We start from the raw sequence: 16,591 nt of genomic DNA on the forward strand, positions 1-16,591 counted from the left end.
TATATATATATATATATATATACACATACATACATACATACATGCAGTATATAATACATGCATTATAAGGATACATCACATTTAACACGCCACCCATCGTAGACACATCATATCCCATCTCTAGACACATCATAATCCCCCACCTCCAGCCCAGAATACTTACCTAATCTAAACTAGAACTCAGTGTTCAGGCATAGCTGAACTCCTCCTTGTTCTCCAGGCTGCTGGGACAATGTTTGCTGGGGACTGGGATCTGTTGACAGCTGTCAGCCCGCACCCCCACCCCTTATCACCCCCACCCCGCCCCCTAAAAAATTGCTTACCAGACTGTGCGGGGTCCGGGCCATTCAGGCAGGCCGGGTCCCGGTAATTTGTACCTGCTCTACCCTTCTCTCTGTGCCCCTGAGTGTGGTGCTGGGGTAATAATAAGTATGCCACAGAATAAAGTGTGGATCAGTGAAGCTAATGTCCCTCGTCCTAATACATACTCCTTAAGTGCTGGGTGGAGTTGCAGGCAGAGGATCAACCCCTACAGGGACCCTATCTGGTGGCAGCTGTTGGGTGCAATTATAACTCTGGAGGTTGCAATGCCACCTCCATGGTTCTCTACATAAGCTGTCCTGGTACTCAGGATAAGCGGCAAAGTTTTCGTCTCTTTAAATGTATTTCTCCTGTGTTTATCTTTATGTATTGAGCTACAGATTATTAAAATCCTTTTCTGGGGTTGGGTATTTTTTTGCTTTATGCTGGACACGAACACTAAATAAGTTTAGAATCCCAAGTCAGCCAATCCAATCGCAATGCCACTTTTGAAGTTCATAAGTCATTGGTGGCAAGTGGTTAACCTGTCCACCACAGCTACCTGAATATATTGTCCCCTACCCCTTCCAAATGGGATAGGTGGGTCCCAGCTATAGACCGGCGGGAGTTCATTACTTTGCCTGATCTCCCATTGTCTCAAGGAGGGATGGGAAGACCTCATCTCAAACATATGGCTAGCTAATCTTACCTGAACCAGTTGGGACAGTATAGGGCCCCATCACTAGGTTGGGGGACCATTATATTATGCTTTCCCTGATGCACAAGGGGAGAGGCAGCTAGGCATACCAATTCCGGGTCCCCATTGCAGTTGCACTAGATGGAGAGCTAATGTTTATTATATTTAACATTGTAATTTTTATTTAACAACCCTCTGCTTCTTACCTTTACTCCTGCTCATTGCTGAAAACCCAGGAGTTAACTTCACCAAACATCTCTTCTTCATTGTTTTTCACAGGGATATCAAATGTTTTGTAAACTACCAATTGTGATGTCAGGCAAAAGAGTAATGAGCGATAGTGATAGTATGGGGACATTAATATGTAGTGACTACCAGAAGTGATGTAAGAGCTCCACATCCTGTTGAGTCCTTACACTAACAATACAAAATGTTGAAATACTCTTTAGCATACTGAAATATACCCAGTCTCATACAGTACTATTCACTTTTAAGCTTTCATACTTGAAATCAAGACTACAATTTGAAGATAATATAGAGTTATTGGTTTCACAATTAAATATAATTAAGGTTTGTAAATTTTTTTTTATACACAAGCATACACACATGCGTATACACACTACATACACACATACTAACAATCCCCTCCCCCCCAAAAAAAACCACACACATGCATACACACGCATAGACACCCCTCCTCCCCCCCCCCCACACACACACACATAGACACACTCACCCTCCTCCCCCCCGAAAACACACACATGCATACATACACACTTCTGCTTTAGATCATAAGCATATAAGTCACTTCAGAGTTCCATGACCAGCATGAAAACACTTGGATTGTGACTACCAATAGTCTATAATGTATAATAAAGAAAATTAACCAGATTATGAAAACTAAATAAGTGAAAACTTTGGCCACTACAGGAAATATAGCACAGTATGTTCTTTTTAACATGAAAATAAAACTTTAAAATTAATTTGTTAAATAAATGTGGTGCTCAAAGCCTATCATCAAAATATGAAGTTAGCATGCCATTAACAAGAGGCACATAAGGGCCACGCGTTGCATTGTGAAACTTGCCAACGTTAGACGTATATTGCACAGAGATACCTTCATCACTAGTTATATAATACACAGATATACTCCCATTGCCAGTCATATATTGCAGAGATAACCCCATTGTTGTCATATATTGCACACCGATGACCTCCTTGCCAATATTATATTGCAGAGGGAAAAACCTAATTGCCAGCTATATTTTGCACAGAGTATCCTATGCTCCAAAATTGTATTTAAATATTTTGCACCCCCCCACCCCAAGACCACTCTTCCTGAGTCTTCATTTGCTGTCCAATCCCTTCTACTCAGGGGCTCCACTAAGGGTAGCTGTCCCAGGCTCCATCACTAAGAAGGGCCCAGAGAGAGCGGTGCTGCTGTCTGTCTAATATGTGTTTATTCTATTTTTTTTTGGTCCTGGACACGACTGGGCTGGGACTTAAATAATATGTTGGGGGTCATGGTGGGGAACATCTGAGCATTCTTTATCAGCTGCATTTTTCGGTGGAGAAGGGATCTAAGGGTTGCACTGCTGTTCACCCTATATGTGTTAGGAACCCCTCCAGCCGGCACAACACAACCCGGAGTCTACTCTGCCAATCAGGTGTTCACTGGAGCCCCTGATGGTGGGGACAGGCTGGGCTGCAGACTGACAGAGGGTCGTGAAGTGTGTACCGGCTGGGGAGAACCCAGGCAAGCTGAGTGAGGTCCACGTAGAGGTCAAGGGCCGGCAGCAGGTAGCAAGTCCAGATAACGGGCTGGGGTCAAGGGTTACAGGCAAACAGGAGAAACGGTAAACAGGCCAAGGGTCAGGGTCACGGGATACACAAGCGAAGTCCAAATCCAAGCCAAGAGTCATACACGGGAGATCAGTAGAAGTTCAATAGACAGGAACAGGAACAAAGCAGGTCAGCAGACCTCACTGCCTTAAATACCAGTACCAGCCAATCAGAACCTGACACTAAGTCACATGGACAGGGGTACTGACAGTAATAATTACTTAGTTAGCCCACAGGCTTGTTTATTCTTGCGCATGCGCCCGGCTATCCCCAGCCGCCGGGACGCGGCGCTACTGCTGTTGGCGTCCGGCCGTTGCCTTAGCAACGGTTGGGTAGATCCCGGAAATGACGTCCCGGTCGTCATAGCGACGTCCAGGACTCCTGCAGGAGGAAGGTGAGAGTCGCGGCGGTGCCCGCGGCCACCGCGACTGCTAACAATATGTTGGTGATTTGTGCAGAGTTCTTTCTCCACAGCAGTATTTGTTTGAGCTGCTGTGTGGAAGACTAGAGCCATCCTCCCCCCAGAGCAGGTAGGTATCTGTAGGGTTGAGGAGTGTGTGTGGGGAGATATGGGTGTGCAGAGGTGGTGGGAGGGAGGAAGGGAGGGAGAGTGGGGAGCAAGATCAAAGTCAGGGCAGGGGTGGGTAGTAAATTGTTGGGAGCTGTAAGAGGTAAGGGTGATGGTGAGATGGTGTCTGAGCATGGGGGAGGGAGTGGAAGACCCTGCTTTTACCATCTGACCTGGGCCCTCTGATTTCTGATGGTGGTCTTGCCTTGAAATGCTTTAACACTCTGACATTAAAACCACTAATGCTTCCCATTTTATTATACATTTCCTTTTCATGAGGCTCTAAGCTAAGCAGCTCAAATGGTCGTTAAGGTAAGTAGACTGTGTGTGGTGGGGGAACCGGGGTGGGGATGGTGAGAGTGAACTGGATATGGGGTTGGTGAGAGAGTACCAGAGAAAAGACACAAGTGGGAGGAGAGTAGTGGGAATCAAAGGGGGATGGGAAACCATAGATGGGAAAAAGAGCAGAAAGAACCAAAGGCAGGTGGAGAGAGAGCCAAAAGGAGACGTTACCAGAGGGAACAGGGAAAGACAACTACAAAGGGCTACATGGAGAGGGGGGAAGAAGAGAGAGAACCTGGGAGAAGCAAAGATAGGGGGGGTGGGCACAGCAACTATGAATCGGATATTGAAAGGGATAACTATAGCACAGGGTCCCACAGTATGTCACATGGGGCCTCACATTTACAGACGCTGTCCCTGAAAATATATAAATATAATATTTCCCAATGTATATTTAATGTTGATTATAGAAAATATAGAAGATTCAGGAGTAGAGTTAACAAATCTTTTAAAAAGTGGAGGTGTTGCCAATAGCAACCAATCAGATTCTAGCTATCCTTTGTCAGGTACATTCTAGGAGATCATAGCTAGAATCAGATTGGTTCCTATGGGCCATAACCTCACTTTTCCTTATACAAAGAGTTGATAAATTTAACCTTCAGTATATTTGTGTGGGCCATAATAAGGATTATGTTTACATCTGTTTGTGTTTCTTTTCACATTGTTAGGTGAAAAAACACAATATTTGCATTTCTATTTATTGCATGTGCATATGTGAACTTACATCGGCGTAGATAGTTAACTTTTTCTTATCTAAGGAGACTACACAATCACAATTTAATGTGAAACTGACAAGAAGCTGGCGTTGAATAAAATCTGTATCTTATAGTTCTATTGTTATACTTAAGTGCTAAATACTGTCATTCAAAGAAGACATATTTGCTTTGTTTGCTGTTCAAAATGTAACTATGAAAAGCCTTGCCTCTGCCTTAACAAATAAGAAGAGTCTATACACTTGTTTCTCATTGCTATGCACCCAATTAAAGTAAATACATTATCCATACTATTACATTGTAGCCTTTCTTGGGAGAGCTAATGTGGATATCATAAAACCTATCCAGCGACTCCATTGCCAATCATAATAAAGTGTTGTGTGCAGTGTCTGTGTGGTGTAACATCCAGAAATCAATTCCGGTGTTTCCCATGCAAATTTCTATAGCCAAATGCCATTAACAGTAATGGTCCATGGTGGTCTCTGTGGCAGGGGAGAGCTGATAACCAAGGTTCCAAAATACAAAATGTAGATCCACATTCAATGAGTGGGTGTTAGGAATCACACAGGAATTTCTGTATTCAAACAGCCAGACCAGGAAGACATTACCTGGAACGGAGGCTCAAAGTCTAACAAAGAGTAGCTATTTGCCAGAAAAACCCAGCAAGGAGGTTTGGGCTTATCCCTTCGAAGGTTGCGGCCCTCTGGACAGGTATCAGAGGTGACTTGAAGAAAGTAACAGGTTAATGGAACTTCAGGAAAGCAAATAAGACCTGGATGGAAATAGCCAGGAACACACTGGCAGGGATGGAAATAACCAGTAACACAATAGCGTGGATGGAGATAGCCAGGAACACACTGGCAGGGATGGAAATAACCAGTAACACAATAGCGTGGATGGAGATAGCCAGCAACACACTGGCAGGGATGGATATAACCAGTAACACAATAGCGTGGATGGTTAAACAGAACAGCGTGGATGGAGATAACCAGTAACACAACAGTGTGGATGGAGATAACCAGTAACACAATAGCGTGGATGGAGATAACCAGTAACACAATAGCGTGGATGGAGATAACCAGTAACACAATAGCGTGGATGGAGATAACCAGTAACACAATAGCGTGGATGGAGATAACCAGTAACACAATAGTGTGGATGGAGATAACCAGTAACACAACAGCGTGGCTGGAGATAACCAGTAACACAATAGCGTGGATGGAGATAACCAGTAACACAACAGCGTGGCTGGAGATAACCAGTAACACAATAGCGTGGATGGAGATAGCCAGGAACACACTGATGTGGATGGAAATTACCAGAAATACATAGAGATGCTCATTGACCCTCGTATTTTGGTTTTGGTTTTAGTTTTGGATCTGGATTAACTTTGTGTTTTGGTTTTGGCAAAACTGCCCTCGCGTGTTTTGGTTTTGGATCTGTCTTTTTTTTTTTAAAAAAAAATTCAGATAAAATCACATCATTTTGCTCTTTTTTTGTTCCTACATTATTATTAACCTCAATAACTCTAATTTCCAGTCATTTCCAGTTAATTTTGACCACCTCACAGGTCACAATATTATTTTCATTCACTTTCGGACATACTTTAGCACAAACACATGGCAGTTCACAGGATATATAGGAAACATTGCCACACAGCAGTGGCAGAAAAAAAAGAAAAGTGGTGCAAAATGGAATTGTCCTTAGGCCCTTCCACCCTTATGTAAGATATGGAAAAGGTCATGTACGGTTTAACAAACCAAGCACTCCAGCCAGGGCCGCCGAGAGGGGGGGAGTGGGTACTAATTACCCGGGCCCGGGCATTTTTTTTGCGGGGGAGAGGGGGGGATCTGGGGGCTCGGTCTTTGGGGGGAGCAGGGTAGTAAAAAAAAATATTAATACTCATGTGATCGTGGCGCCGGCATCCCTCCTCTCTGCTGCTCTGTGCTCCATTCAGACTGTCTGAATGCCGGGTGTGACCTCATCATGTCATGCCTAGCATTCAGACAGTCTGGAGCAATGGAGCACAGAGCAGCAGAGAGGACCTAGAGAGAAGAAAAGGAAAAGGTAAGTAAACGAGGGGGGGGGGTCATAGAGGGGTTAAAAAATGAGGGGGGCCTGTCATAGAGGGGTTACAAAACGAGGGGGGCCTTTCATAGAGGGGTTAAAAAATGAGGGGGGCCTGTCATAGAGGGGTTAAAAAACGAGGGGGGGGCCTGTCATAGAGGGGTTAAATAAATGAAGAGGGGCCTGCTATAGAGGGGTTAAAAACGAGGGGGGGCCTGTCATGGAGGGGTTAAAAAATGAGGGGGGCCTGTCATAGAGGGGTTAAAAAATGAGGAGGGCCTGTCATAGAGGGGTTTAAAAACGAGGGGGGCCTTTCATAGTGGGGTTAAAAAATGAGGGTGGGCCTGTCATAGAGGGGTTTAAAAGGGGGGGAGGCATGGCACAGTGGGATTGAAAAAGGGGGGGGAGCAGCATAGTATAGTGTGATGAAGGGGAGCCAGGTGAAGGGGCAAAAGCAGCATGGAGGGCGCAGTGTGATCATAAGGCATGGCGATGATGAAGGGGCACATTATTGTAATATTGGAGCTGGAGGAAGGCCTAATTATTAATCGTGGGTGGTACTAATTTAACGCCAGGGTTTTTTTGAATTATCTAAATGTAGCCATTTTTCCCCAAATAGGGCCCTCAGCATTCCAGGATCCAGACAAGCCGCAACTAAAGAAACATGCAGCCACAGGTGGTGAAAGTGAGAAGAACAGGTAGGAGAGAGCAGGACCGTATGTGAAATGTTGTGATTCTAGTAGGGACAATGGCAATTTTTGGTGAGTGTTGTGTCCAATGTAGGGTGCAGGCCAAGACTGGACTCTTTGTGTACACACTGCATTCTTTGTATACTACACTGTGGTGCTAGATGTCCTGAAAGTCAGGAGTGCTTGGACATATGTGATGCTCCGGCGAATTGAGAGCCCCAATGGCGTATTTGCCACGCCCCCAAATGCATTACCACACCTCTGAAAATTTTTGCCGTAAGTCGGCGCAATTTTTTTTACCATACTCAACTATAAGGGGTGCCCCATGAATTTGTTGTACCGGGGCCCTGAATTCCTCTTGGCAGCCCTGACTCCAGCAACAAGGAGTGCCACTTTTGTGGCTGAAGTGCTTGGTTTGTTAAGGCCCCACAAAACAAGCTACCAATAGCTAAGCTGCCTTAAACCTAACATGCAGGATGATAAATATGTCCAGTTTAAAGAACAGCTAAGAAACCTAGGAAAACAAATGGGTGCGTCACCAGCCCCTGCAGACTAAGATTTGGAGGATGAAGATGAGGAGATCGCTGTCACCCAGAGCACACGGCCGGTACAGTGAAACTGGGAATGGCTCATTAAATCAATTATGGTTCCTTTGATCGCTCCACCTGTTACTTGGATAACTGTGGCAATTCTACAGCCAATACATGGTGACGAGCGCTGGCCCCCCGGGATGTGTGTATTTATCAGACGAAGACCAATCCAGGGTGCCCTGGCGGGTTGGAGATGGTGAACCCAGTGAAAAAGAAAATATGTGGTCACACGTGCGAGAGAGAAGCAATTGAAAGGAAGAATAAAAACAAACTTCCTCCTAACACAATATTAATTCAACCCCACAGGAAACCACCAAGTCTCTGTAACATAAATGTCAAAAACAAAAATGTAAAAAAAAATCTTTTACCTTTTAAAAGAAAAAAATACATCTTTAATAAAGGTGAAACTTTGCTGTAGAAAAACATAAAATTGCCAACATGTCATTTTACCCAAATATTAATAAGCGCTCCAGCATCAGCTAGCTTCCTTCTCTCAGCGAGATCCCAGCACCTGCAATCTACATTCTCATCATCCTCACCCTCATCAGTGTGTACATCATCATCACTCAATACTAATTAATCCAGACTGGAATCCACCATTACAGAAGTCCCTGTACTTTGATCTAAATGCCAGTCAAAGCCTTCCTTTTGGAATTTGTAGTTCATTTTACGACAGAGCTGTCACGATTTTTGGGCAATTCTTTTAGACCAGACCAAATGTCAAAATATTGTGTTGAATCATCTGCATTGTCTCTTAAAAAAGCTTTTTTTTGCAGTAGCCGGAGAAACTGAATTAGGGGACAACGTCATGTCAGGTACCACTTGAGCTGTCAACTTGCTCACGAGGAGCTCATTGCATCTCTTGTGATCTGGGACAGTGGTAAATAAAGAGAAGACATAGCTCTTAAACCTAGCATCAAGCATAGTCGCCAAAATGTAGTGATACGATTTTCAGAAGTAGATAACTCTTCGATCCTGGTCGAAGTGATTAAAGTACTTCATCTACAAGTGCAACATACTTAGGGTAATTTCTTTGTTTCATCTTCTCCTTCAATTTTTCAAGGTGCTTTCCAAAAGTCTAATTAAGGGAATCACTTTGCTCATGCTATCAGTGTCTAAATTCAGTTCACAGGTGACAACTTCGAATCATTTCAGCACCTTGCACAACACAGAAAGTATTCTTCACTGTGCTACATTCCCTCTCCTTTCCCAATGTCATGGCTTGTGTAGTAAGTGTGGATGGCTTTTTGCTGTTCCTATATCCTCACAAGCACATAAAGTGTGAAATTCTACCTTGTTACCATCTCTTGCTTCAGTTGGTGGCAGGGCAAAATAAATTGTTCTTGCAGCTGCTGCAATTTCCTACATGCTGTTGCAGAATGCCGAAAATGTCCCAATATTTTTTTGGGCCACAGACAGCAAGTAGATTGTGTAAACAAAACAGGGAATGTGATGGATTTCACCCAGCTGTAAAAATCACAATATTGGTGGCATTATAATAACTGACATATCCTCAGGAGAGTGCAATCGGGATAAGCCATGTTTCAATGACATCCCTTAGTTTTTCAAACAGGTCTTCATTGGTATGCCTCTTAGTGAAGCAGCTGATACACAGAGTATCCTGCTTTTGAATAATCTGGCGTTGTTGGGTACATGCTGTGTTAGGAACTCCCAAGCCAGTACAGTGAAACTCAGGGACTACTCTGAAGGCCCGGTATTCGCTGGAGCCCCTAGTGGTGGGGACAGACTTGGCTGCGGGCCGACCGAGGGTCAAGTAACGTATACTGACTTAAAGGAGAACCCAGGAGTGGAGTGATTGGCAGGCCGCAGTGAGGAGGAGATCCAAGGTCAAAAGGTCACTAGCACGGGTACGAAATCCAGGGACAGGCGAAAGGTCAGGTGCACAAGCGAAAGGAGCAAAATCCGGAGTTCAGGCAAATGGTCAGGGTAAGAAGCGAGGGTTCAATGGTCCAGGAACAAGCAGAGGTCATACACGGGTAGACAATCAACGGTAATAATAACCAAACAGGGAGAACAAGCAGGTAGCAGAACTGAGGACAGAACGCTATAACCGGCAGCGAGGCTGCAGACCTCACTGCCTTAAATACCAGTATCAGACAATCAGAGCTTAGCTCTGATACTAGTCACAGCCCCTGCCTGATTGCCCCAGACTGCGCATGTGCCCTACTATCTAGTGCGCCCAGAGCGCCTAGGCAAACCTCCCGGCGTCTGGCCATTGCCCTGGCAACGGTCAGGCCGGATTTCCGGAAGTGAAGTCCCGGTCGCCATGGCGACGGCCGGGACGTCTGAACACACAGGAACTGAGTCGCGGCGGTGCCCGCGGCGGCTCGTGACATGCTGCTGCTGTTCCTGCTGGTGAAGGCAATTCACCAACCCAGTGGGCTGTCAGTCATATGATCTTTGCCCAGTTCCGCTTGTCCACATATCTGTGGCTAAGTGTACAGTTTGTAGAATGGCATTTTATAGCCCAATAATTACATTTTATTGAACCTTCTGGTAGAGGTGAGGAATTATTTTTGTAGTAAAATGGTGTCGTGATGGAATTTGGTAACGGGGGGCCTGATTCATTAGTGATCTTATCTGACGTTTTTTGCTTATCTTAAGCAAATCCACTCTGTGCATGCTCAGAAAAGGGAGATAAGAAGCGAAATCCACTGCGTCAGTGAAGAATTTCTTAAGTTGAAAATCCATCTTAACTTCACTCTTATCTCCCCGTTTCTTCTTAAAATAAGCATCTTAACTTTTGCACAAGATAAGATCACTAATGAATCAGGCCCGGGGACACAGGACCTCAAATAACGGTCTAAAACCAGCTGCATTAATTGTGGTTTTACTGGATGCAGATGTAATACTAGCATAGTTGCCATGGTGTCTGTGACCCGCTTTGCAACTGGGTGACAGCTTTCATACTTGCTTCCTCTTGCAAAGGATTGTCTAACAGTCAATTGTTGTAAACTACTAGTAGTCTTCTTCTTGGTCTACTTCTGGGATGAAGATCCACCAGTAGCAGCAGCAGCAGCAGCGGGACTAACACTCAAGAATTGTTCAGAGTAATCCTGGATAGGGGAGAAGTCATCTAGCCTTAGCAACTTGGATGCAGGACTAACTCCGATCACTAGTGAGGATATTGATGAGGAAGGTGTTGTCAGTGTGGCTTTACAATGCTACAAATGGCTAGACAACTGTTGTCAGGATTGGATAAAAATAATTGCACACATAAAAGCTGGATTTTTTGGTCTTATGCCCAGGCATGGCAATGGCCTTCTTATCACTGGCAAGAACTGCTTCCACTGGTGCAAGACTTATGCAAACAACATCATCCTCATCAACATCCTCATTAGCGCCGTTGTCATCTGCACAAATATCCCCCTCATCCTGTTGCAAATACAAAGTGGTATCCTACATATGTGTATCACCGGCTACACTAAGAGGCATACCTATGACAACCTGTTTGAAACACTAAGGGATGTCATTGCAATATGGCTTATCTTGCTTAGACTCTCCTGAGGATATGTGATTTATGATGACGCCACCAATATGTGACAGCATTACAGCGGGTGGAATTCCATCACATTCCCTGTTTTGCTCACACAATCAACTTGGTGGGACAGAAGTTTTTAAAAAATGACAGCGACATGCAGGAGATGCTGTCTGTGTCCTGAAATATTTCGGGTAATTTTCGGCATTCTACAACAGCATGTAGGAGAATACAGCAGCTGCAAAAAGAATAGAATTTGAGGGGGAATTTACTTTAGTCCAGCACAGTGGAGAATACTTTCCGTGTTGTGCAAGGTGCTGAAACCACTCAAAGTAGTCACCTGTTAAAAGAGTGCAGACACTGTTAGCTTGAGTCAAGTGATTCTCCTAATTAGACTTTTGGAAAATCAGCTTGAGAAATTGAAGGAGGAGATGAAACTAAACAATTCCGTGAACAATGTAGGACTTGTAGAACAAGTACTTTATTCGCTTTGCCAGGATCCGAGAGTTATCAACATCTTGAATTCAGATCACTACATTATGGCAACTGTGCATGATCCTAGGTTAAGAGCTATGTCTTCTATTTCTTTCCAGCTGACCCAGATCTCAAGAGATGCAATGAGCCCCTGGTCAGCAAGCTGACAGCTCAAGTTGTACATGACACGATGACTCATCCTCTCTCAGTTTATTTGGCGAATGCTGCTAGGAAAAAACTTAGCTTTTCCAAGACACCCAGTGGTGATGCAGATGAGTCAGCAGAACATTTTGACATTTGGTCTGGTGTAAAAGAATTGCCCAAATATCGTGACAGCTCTTTCATAAAATGAACTACAAATTCCACGGGAAAGGCTATTACCGGCAATTACATCAAAGTACAGAGACTTCTGTAATGGTGGATTTCAGCGGGGATGAATTAGTATTGTGTGAAGATGATGTACACACTGATGATGGTAAGAATGATGACAGTGTAGATTGCAGTTGCTGGGATCTAGCTGAGAGAAGGGAGCTAGCTGATACTGGTATGCTTGTTAATATTTTCGGTAGAATGGCATGTTGGCAATTTTATGTTTTTCGACAGTAAACTTTATTTGAGAGGGGTTTTTTTCTGTAAAAGGTAGAAGCTTTTTTTTACATTTTTGTTTCCCTTACTTAAAAACACTGTGCACTTGAATATAGCCTTTAGCACATGACTTAGCGGGATTAGTATCATCATGACTGAGACTGGAGAGTGACAAGAACAATGTGACTGAAGACTGGAAAGTGACAAGAACACTGCTACCCCTGTTTCTGTGTGACCAACGGCACTGAGACTGGAGACTGACAAGAACAATGGGACTGAAGACTGGAGAGTGACAAGAACACTGCCACCCCTCCTGTTTCTGTATGAGCATTGGCAAAAAGCAATGGGACTAAGGAGTGACAAGGACGTTGCCACCCATCCTGTTTCTGTATGAGCTATGACACAGTAGAATGTCACTGGAGACTTTTAAGAACACTGCCAGCCCTATCATTACAAATTTGCTTTCACCACTGAACATTGCCACCTCCCTTGTTTCTGGGTGAGCTATGGCACAGTAGAATGTCACTGCCAGCCCTATAATGTGTCTTTCAGCACTGAAAACTGCCACCTCTTCTGTTTCTGGGTGAGCTATGTCACAGTACAATGTCACTGGAGACTGCCAAGAGCACTGCCTCCCCTCCTCTTTCTCTTTCATTAATGACGCTGCCCAACTGCACTGGAGACTGCCAACAACCCTGCTATCCCTTCTGTGTCTCTCTGTGAAATGGAGCTGGATCTCTGTGGAGGGTGGTACTTATAGAATCCAAAACTTGCGAGATCCGACGATGCAACAATGACGTTTTGCCTCGTTTTCACTTCTGGGGCGCGCAAAAGTACCAAGCTGGCTCGACCTTAGTACTCGGATCCGCGAAGTTCGGGTGGGCTTGATTCTTGGAGAACTGAACCCGAGCATTTCTAGAAGTGCACTGGCGTGGACTCTCAACTTGACTGGCAAGAGACTTAGGGCTAGATTTGCTAAGCTGCGGGTTTGAAAAAGTAGGGATGTTGCCTATAGCAACCAATCCGATTCTAGCTGTCATTTTGTAGAAAGTACTAAATAAATGACAGCTAGGGGTAAATGTATCAAGCTAAGAGTTTTCTGGCAGGTTTGAAAAGTGGAGATGTTGCCTATACCAACCAATCAGATTCTAGCTATCATTTTGTAGAATGTACTAAATAAATGATAGTTAGAATCTGATTGGTTTCTCAAACCCGCCGGAAAACTCTGAGCTTGATACATTTACCCCCTAGAATCTGATTGGTTGCTATAGGCAACATCCCCACTTTTTCAAACCCGCAGCTTAGTAAATCTAGCCATTAATCTTTTATTTCCATATCAATAAGTAGGGATGTGCACCGGCGACTTTTGGTGTCTCGCGTTTTGTGTTTTGGGTTGGGATTTGTTTCGCAAAACACCTGCCGAAAGGTTTTGGTTCGGATTTAAGGTTTTGGATTCGGATTTTTTTTTTAAAAAAGCATTAAAAGTTTAAAAATCAAGTTTTTGGGCTTATTTTCACTCCTACGCTATTATTAACCTCAATAACATTCAATAACAATCATTTCCACTAATTTACAGTGTATTCTGAACACCTCACAATATTGTTATTAGTCCAAAACGTGGCAACGAGGTATCTTTCTGGACTGCGTAGTGGAGTGGTCCCCACAATAGAATAAGAAAACCATCAACTGGTCTGAATCGCACCGAATAATGTACCTGGACTGCGTAGTGGAGTGGTCCCCACAATATAATAAGAAAACCATCAACTGGTCTGAATCGCACCGAATAATGTACCTGGACTGCGTAGAGGAGTGGTCACCACAATATAATTTAAAAACCCTGAACTTGTATGAATCGCACCAAATAATGTACCTGGACTGCGTAGAGGAGTGGTCACCACAATATAATAAGAAAACCATCAACTGGTCTGAATCGCACCGAATAATGTACCTGGACTGCGTAGAGGAGTGGTCACCACAATATAATTAAAAAACCCTGAACTTGTATGAATCGCACCAAATAATGTACCTGGACTGCGTAGAGGAGTGGTCACCACAATATAATTAATAAAAAACCCTCCACGGCTCTGAATTCCCCCAAAAAAAAATCTGGACTGCGTAGTGGGATGGCCCCGCTACCCAATTTGATACCGGGACCACAAAATAATAAATACACCCTCAACTGGTCAGAATTCCACCAAACAAGTATCTGGACTGCGTAGTGGGGTGGCCCCGGTACTAAATTTGATACCAGGGCCACAATATAATAAATACACCCTCAACTGGTCAGAATTCCACCAAACAAGTATCTGGACTGCGTAATGGGGTGGCCCCGGTACTAAATTTGGTACCGGGGCCACAATACCTCCTCCAACTTCCAAGTGTAGTGTTTATAACATATTAACACTACACTAATTCTAGCACGTCAATACCTCTTGTTTTAAATAATGACAGGGCATTTAACTTTTGATTTAATTTTTTGAATTTGTTGACATTTTCTTTTACTTTTTGAACATGGCAAATGACTGTTGAATGGTCACATAATACCAAAAAAAGGAGTTGCAAGATGGAATTGTCCTTGGGCCCTCCCACCCACCCTTATGTTGTTGAAATAGGACATGCACACTTTAACAAACCAATCAATTCAGGGACAGGGCCTCCTAAACAACTGTGGCTGAAATGATTGGTTTGTTTGGGCCCCCACACCAAAATAACAATTCATCTCTCCCTGTACAAACTAAACAGGCTCTACTGAGGAAAGATGTCGTCCTCATCCTCAACCTCTGATTCCTCTCCCCCTACAGTGTGTACTTCCTCCTCCTCACACATTATCAATTCGTCCCTGCTGGACTCCACTACCACAGGTCCCTCTGTACTATCTGGAGGGCAGTGCTGTACTTCATTGAGGAATTGATTATTCATTTTTATAAACATCATTTTTTCAACGTTGTGAGGAAGCAACCTCCTTCGCCGCTCACTGACCAGGTTCCCCGCTGCACTAAAAACTCTTTCCGAGTACACACTGGAGGGGGGACAACTCAGGTAAAATAGAGCCAGTTTGTACAGGGGCTTCCAAACTGCCTTTTTTTCCTGCTAGTAACAATATGGACTGTCTGACATGTCTATTTGGATGGTGTCAGCAAAATAATCCTCCACCATTTTTTCAATTGTGACAGCATCCAATGCAGCGACAGTAGACATGTCTGCAATGGTTGGCAGGTCCTTCAGTCCGGACCAGATGTTATCAGCATCCTCGCCAGCGGCTCTTTTAGGAAAACTGAGCTTTTTCCTCGCAGCTTTAGGTGTGGATGAAAATGAAGGTGGAGCTGTTGGCATGTCACGGTCCTCTTCAGCGGACAATTTTCTGACCAGCAGGTCTTTGCACCGCTGTAGACTTGTGTCCGCCAGAAACAGAGACACAACATACACTTTAAACCGAGGATCGAGCACGGTGGCCAGAATGTATTCCTCTGACTTTAAAAGAGTGACCACCCTCGGATCCTGGCAAAGCGTACGAAGGGCTACATCCACAAGAGCTGCATGCTTGGTGTAATCGCAATGGTTTACCAGCTCCTCCCTCACTTTCTCCAGCTGCTTCTGCAAAAGCCAGATCAGGGGAATGGTCTGACTCAAGCTGGCAGTGTCGGAACTGACTTCTCGTGTGGCAAGTTCAAACGGCTGGAGAACCTTGCACAACACGGAAATCAGTCTCCACTGCGCTTGACTCAGGCGCATCCCCACTCCTTTGCCTATGTCGTAGGTGGCTGTGTAGGCCTGAATTTCCTTTTGCTGCTCCTCCATCCTCTGCAGCATATAGAGGGTGGAGTTCCAGCGCGTCACAACCTCTTGTTTGAGGTGATGGCAGGGCAGGTTCATGGTTTTTTGATGTGCCTCTAGTCAGCGATAGGCACTGGCTGAATGCCAAAAGTGTCCAGCAATTTTGCGCGCCACCGCAAGCATCTCCTGCACACCCCTGTCACTCTTGAGGTAATGCTGCACCACCAAATTAATGGTGTGGTCAAAACATGGGACGTGCTGGAAATTGCCCATATTTAATGCCCACACAATGTTACTGGCATTGTCTGAAACCACAAATCCCCATGAGAGTCTAAGTGGGGTAAGCCACTGGGAGATAATTTCCCTCAGTTTCTCTAATATGTTGTCAGCGTTGTGCCTCTTATTAAAGCCTGTAGTACACAATGTTGCCTGCCTTTGCACAGGCAGCCAT

At 44.4% G+C, this 16,591-nt stretch overlaps 1 protein-coding gene across 1 annotated transcript in view; it reads right to left on the reverse strand.

Annotated features, from left to right (window-relative positions):
• Positions 1–1,303, reverse strand: part of LOC142143662 (G-protein coupled receptor 35-like) — a 40,093-nt gene extending 38,790 nt beyond the window's left edge. The window contains exon 1 of the mRNA XM_075201683.1: positions 1,204–1,303. The gene's annotated coding sequence lies outside the window, so the exon portion shown is untranslated. The remainder of the gene's footprint in view (positions 1–1,203) is intronic.
• Between the last annotated feature and the right edge of the window lie 15,288 nt (positions 1,304–16,591).

The sequence above is a fragment of the Mixophyes fleayi genome, chromosome 3 (genome assembly GCF_038048845.1).
Source record: "Mixophyes fleayi isolate aMixFle1 chromosome 3, aMixFle1.hap1, whole genome shotgun sequence".
Taxonomy (NCBI): domain Eukaryota; kingdom Metazoa; phylum Chordata; class Amphibia; order Anura; family Limnodynastidae; genus Mixophyes; species Mixophyes fleayi.